The sequence below is a fragment of the Gossypium arboreum genome, chromosome 12 (assembly GCF_025698485.1).
Source record: "Gossypium arboreum isolate Shixiya-1 chromosome 12, ASM2569848v2, whole genome shotgun sequence".
Lineage (NCBI taxonomy): Eukaryota > Viridiplantae > Streptophyta > Magnoliopsida > Malvales > Malvaceae > Gossypium > Gossypium arboreum.
The window spans coordinates 85,575,036-85,581,429 of NC_069081.1; the positions used below are offsets into that span (position 1 = coordinate 85,575,036).

General features: G+C 33.7%; 1 non-coding gene across 1 annotated transcript; it reads left to right on the top strand.

Annotated features, from left to right (window-relative positions):
• Positions 1-446: 446 nt before the first annotated feature.
• Positions 447-554, top strand: LOC128285860 (small nucleolar RNA R71). The gene has a single exon (XR_008276407.1). It is a non-coding gene; the product is annotated as a small nucleolar RNA R71 (small nucleolar RNA).
• Positions 555-6,394: the final 5,840 nt, after the last annotated feature.

The window sequence follows — 6,394 nt, forward strand, 5'->3', positions numbered from 1 at the left end:
GGTGGTTCCTCCAACCTGCATTATAAGTGTTACTATATGGATTGTTTTGAGGTCGAGGATTATTACCCATGTAGTTTAATTGCTCGTTATCCATGCTGTGGCCATAAGGTTGGTATTTCGAATGGTTTGTTCCACAGCTACTTGCTTCGTACTGCATTACTGGGTGAACCTGTGAAGAACTAAGAAAACCATCAATCTTTTTATTTAAGAGTTCTACCTGAATAGAGAGCATGGTGACCGAATCGACATTATAAATGCTGGCTTTTTTTGTTGGCTTTGTCCTCATGACTTGCCACTGATAGTTATTCAGTGACATCTCCTCTATAAACTCATAAGCATCTTCTGGTGTTTTATTGTTGATGGTTCCGCCCGCCGCTGCGTCAACCATTTGCCGAGTCGAAGGATTCAGACCATTGTGAAATGTTTGAACTTGGAGCCAAAGCGATAACCCATAGTGAGGGCACCTTCTCAGAAGGTCCTTGTATCTCTCCCATGCATCATAGAGTGTTTTTAAGTCCATCTGCACAAAAAAAAGAGATATCATTACGTAATTTAGCCGTTTTAGCCGGCGAAAAATATTTTAGTAAAAATTTCTCGGTCATTTGTTCCCAAGTAGTAATTGACCCTCGTGGTAACGAGTTCAACCACTATTTAGCTTTGTTCCTCAATGAAAAGGGAAACAACTGAAGACGTATGGCATCATCAGAAACGCCATTAATTTTAAATGTATCGCATAGTTCTAAGAAGTTGGCTAAATGAGCGTTGGGATCCTCATCCTGCAAACTATCAAACTGAACAAATTGTTGTATCATTTGACTAGTGTTAGGTTTTAATTCGAAAGTATTTGCAGCTACAGTAGGTCTAACTATGCTTGATTCAATTCCTGTTAAAGAAGGTTTAGCATAATCATACATAGTGCGTGGAGCAGGATTTTGATTAACAGCAATTACAGGAGGTAGCTGATTGCCTTGGTTTTCTGCCATCTCTTTGGTTGGGGGTTGAGTATCGTCTTCTTGCTCGTTCTTTGTGTATCTTAAGCTATGCCTTATTTCTCTTTGGTTTCTATGAACTGTACTATCGATTTCTTCGTCAAAAAGTAATGGTCCTGATGGGTTTCTTCTAGTCATAAACTATAAAAACCTGCCAAGAGAAAGAAAGAGTAGGTTAATAAATAATAATAATCAAATTAAATTAAATTGCAAGAAAAATAAATGGCTAAAGTAATAAAAATTGAGCGTTCCTAATATCTTAGCTCCCCGGCAACGGCGCCAAAAAACTTGATCGCGTGATTTCGTGATAGGTTTTAAAAATTTATAATTACTCGTTCTTGAACTAACTATTATCGCGATGTAGGCAAGTGTACCTATGGAACAGTAGTATAGTTTTAGCAAGACCGGATTGTCGAACCCAAAGGAACTAAGAGTACTAGTAATGACTGTCTTTTTATTATCTAGCCTAAGAATAAAGAGGTTTCTGTTTTAACTAACTAATTATCTAAACTAAGAACGCAAAGAGAAAAGAATTGGGGAATTGATTTTGGGAAAAATCGATTGACTTAAGACAATACTTAAGGAAAAATCCACCTAGACTTTACTTGTTATTCTGGCTCCGAATCGGACGCTTTATTCATTCAACTTGTTCCGTAAAGATCCCTAAGTTATGTTATTATCCCTATTCAAGACTAATAACGTCTAATCCTTAGATTAAATAACCGAGACTTTTCTCTAATTAACACTCTAGGGTTGCATTAACTCGATCTATGGATCCCCTTATTAGGTTTTACTCTAATCCGGCAAAATCTTGCCACCCTCTGTCTAGGCGCGCAATCAACTCCGCTTAATTATGACAAATTTACTCTTAGATAGGGTCTATTCCTCCTTTGAATAAGAGCATGTCTTGAATCACTATCCTGGGATATCAAAATAAGAATTAAGAACACATAATTAAGAACAAGTTAAATATTTATCATACGATTCAGAAAACAATAACAAGATTCATCTTAGGTTTCATTCCCCTTAGGTATTTAGGGGTTTTAGTTCATAACTAAATAAGAAAACATCTCAGGAGAATAAAGAGTACAAAACATAAAGAAAACCCAAAACTCCTGAAGGGAAATTGAGGAGAGATCTTCAGTCTTGATAATGAATCCAGCTTCTGAGATGGATCAATTGGCTTCCTTGGAGTAATTCCTTACCTGTAACACTCCTAACCCATATCCGTTGCCGGAATAAGGTTATGAGGTATTACTTGACTGAACAAAACTTCTATAAGGTCAAAGATACTTACCAGACATAAATTATTAATAATGTAAACATGTCTCATTGATTTTCCATAGGAGCTCTTATAAATTTCCAAAATGACTCACTATCAAAACATAACCGAATATCTAATAACAATTTAAATACTATCAAGTTATAGCTAAAACATTTCACCACATTAGTTCAATTATAAGGCTTCTCTAAACAAAATGAGCAAGCCATCTTCGCATGGCTATAATGTATACAAGTCGAAATATCATTCTACCTATAGTCTATCCTATACATGCCTTAAACCATGATGATATACAATCTTCTCAACTCACATAATGACTCGATAGTATGATGATATCTCTGGCCCTTCCAACTCGAGCTAAAGTATAAACCTATAAGAAATGGAAAAGAGAACACGGAGTAAGCTTCAATGCTTAGTAAGTTTTAAGCAATGCAAACAATTAATTTACTTATAGATCGATTATTCAAATTTTCAAGAAATCATTCCTAGATAATTTCCATTTTGGCCAAGTATCCATGAACATAATGCATATGTAGCAAATTCACCTCACTTGAATCTGAATTGAATTAAAACCAAACATTGAAATCAAAAATAAGATCATAAGAACTCGAAAAGCATCTCATTAACCAGTTTTAACCATGTTTGCAATAAAATCACAAATTCACTACAAGCTGTCTTCCTGAGCAACAGTCACTAAATTATTTATAACTGGAGAAAAGAAACTCCAAATCAAGTGTCGTTAATTTTCCCTGAAAATAGACTCATATATCTTCCATCCATCAAATTTTCATAATTTTTGGTTTGACCAATCAATACCAGATTTTTCTTGAAGTTTTCCCATGTTTCACTGTTTGACTATTCTGACCACTCTTCACTACAAAACAAATTTCTCATTATACAGATTTCAAAATATGTTATCGTTTATTTCATTTGAAACTAGACTCATTAAGGAGTCTAAGAATATAAATTTTATCTTATAACTATTTTTTTACCATTTATAATGATTTTCTGAAAACAGAACAGGGGACCTTGAAGTCATTTTGACTCTGTTCCATGCCACTTCAAATATCTCATTATTGACAATTCTTTTGCTTACACGGTTTCTTTTATAAGAAACTAGACTCATTAAGATTTCATGAAATAATTTATTCAGCCTCTAACTCAACTCCCACAATTTATGGTGATTTTACGAAATCACGTTACTGCTGCTGTCCCAAGCAGATTTATTACACATTCTTTGCATTCATATTATTTAACATGTATATCACCAAATCAATCTCATGTAACCTTTCACCATAACCGAATACACACATACACATATGAGATTTTCACATATACTTCTCATTTCGCATTCATGATTCAATTCCAATCAATCTAACATATAAAAGTATATAATACATACCTGACCAACTTAATGCATTGAACATATTCAACGGTAGTTTACTACGAACATTCGAAATCATAATCTTACTCGAATCATCAGCATTAAGTCTGCTAGGTTTAAAACCCAAATCCAATCACCACCACAAAGCATGCGAGACTTTAAGCCCGGATATAATACCAGCACAAAGCCTACGGGACTTTAGCCCGGATATAACACCAGCACAAATGCCTTCAGGGCTTAGCCCGGATATAATACCAGCACGAATGCCTTCGGGACTTAGCCCGGATATAACACCAGCACGAATGCCTTCGAGACTTAGCCCGGATATAACACCAGCATGAATGCCTTCAGGACTTAGCCCGGATATAACACCAACACGAATGCCTTCGGGACTTAGCCCGGATATAACACCATTATAAAGTCGTCTCATAAACAATTCATATAATATAGCATGTATACCTGTTCACTTTGCTCTATTTAATCATTCAATATTTTGCACACTAAGTGTCATTCTCAATATCTCGCACATTAAGTGCCATTCTCAATATTTCGTATTAATCGAGTACCATATTTGATTGCCCCGCACACTAAGTGCCACATTTTGTCGATATGTCGTCAGACATTAAAATATTCACGTATATACAATTTATACGATATCAAAGCATTAGAAACATAAATTTAACAATGCTTATTGCATACGAACTTACCTGGCTAAATTGTAGAGATACCAAAGTTCGGGGTATTTTGGTAATTTTCTCATATTCCTCGATTTTCCACCGATCTTGATCTAAATTAACAATTTCATTCAATATATTAATTTAGACAGTAAAACACCTCATTTCATACAATTTGGTCATTTTGTCATTTTTACAAAATTACCCTAAAGTTTTACTTTTATTCATTTTAGTCTCGAGCTCAAAACATGCAAATTAACCATTTTAACCATAATTAAGCTTAGCCAAATGTTCATGGTATCAAAACAGTCCATAATTCACTTTATGAAAAAATTATAATTTTGCCCCTAATATTTCAACTTCTTTACAATTTAGTCCCTATATCATAAAAATGCAAATTCATGAAATTGAGTAAAATTCTACTATAGAAGAATATCACTAGTGTCTCTAGCAGCCCACACATTTCATTTATTTGACATTTTAACCACAAAGTTTTCACATTTATCAATTTAGCCCTTAATTGTCAATTTCACAAAAATTCACTTAACAAAAAGTGTTTAACTATCAACAAGGACTCATATTCTTCCATTAAACTACAAAACCCTATTATAATCATCAATGGCAAATATCAAACTATTCAATGGTTTTGCAAAATAGCCCCCTCATTAGATAGATTAAGCAACAACAATCCCAAAAATATAAAAATAATTAAAAACGGGACTAGAAATGCCTACCATGCATTAGCCGTAAGTTGGAAGCTTCTTCCATGGCTTCTCAGGCTTCATATTCGGCTGGTAAAAAGAGAATGAAAAAGATGACACCTTGATTCTTTTATTTTATTCATTTTATTATTATTTTTAACCAATTTACAATATTAACCTTTGTACACTTTATTTATTACACCAAATGCCAAGCCATCATATCCCACTATCTCTTTAATGGGCTAATTACCAAACAAGGACTTTCACTTTTAAGTTCTATATCTATTTAATACCTTTAGCTTATAGAACAGAACTTTTGCACTTTATGCAATTTAGTCCTTTTTGCTTAATTAACTATCGAAACGATAAAATTTTTCAATGAAACTTTAATACCATCTTATTGCCACTACGTAAATATTTATAAAAATATTTACGACTCGGTTTATAGAAACAAGGTCCCGATACCTTATTTTCTAAACCCACTTGACCTTAGGGTCATACCACTTGAACTTAATAAATCGCTTATAAAACAAAAATCACAATATCAAAAATATTTTTTTTAAATCACAATTAGCTCGTAAATATTAAATATAATATTTACAAACCTACTCGTCGGATTGGTGGCCCGAAACCATCGTTCGATTAACCCTAAAAGCGGGTTGTTACAACTCTCCCCTTAGGGATTTTCGTCCCGAAAATCTTACCGAGAATAAATTAGTGATTTTCTTTCACCAACCTCAACAATTTCTCACCTAGCCTCAGATTTCTCAACTTTTCAATCTCATGAGCTAAGATTATGATCTGCTCTTTGCTATACATCATAACAAGCTGAGTTTCTACTTCTGTAAAAGATACCCTAGATAAAGGATCTTATTTGTATCATCACATTATATATATAAGAAACACATTACGGGTCTTCTCAAGTTTTGATAATAATCTCATTCAATCCGATGAATTGCGAACTCAACTTCTCTTTATAGCTAAATCTAGAATTTCTATTCCCATTATAATACCTTTACAAATACTCAATTTTCTAATTGAAAATTCAAAGCTTTTACGCATCAAGCCCACATATATTTTTTGCAAATCTGAAACTATTTTTTGACGGTCATGAATTACTTTCATTTCCCCTCAGTCTTTCCAAGCACATCGACCCCGAAATTCTTTTTATAAAATTCAATTCAATACAACGAAGTTCGTTGATTGCAACCATACTACCCTCATACAATGCTATCTTAACATTCATCTCATAACTATTATTATTATACGCAAAATTAACCAACAATAAATGTCTTTCTCGGTTGCTTTCAAGTTCTAGAACACGGTGTTACAAAGTAATTCCATACCCAAAGCTCACAATGGTT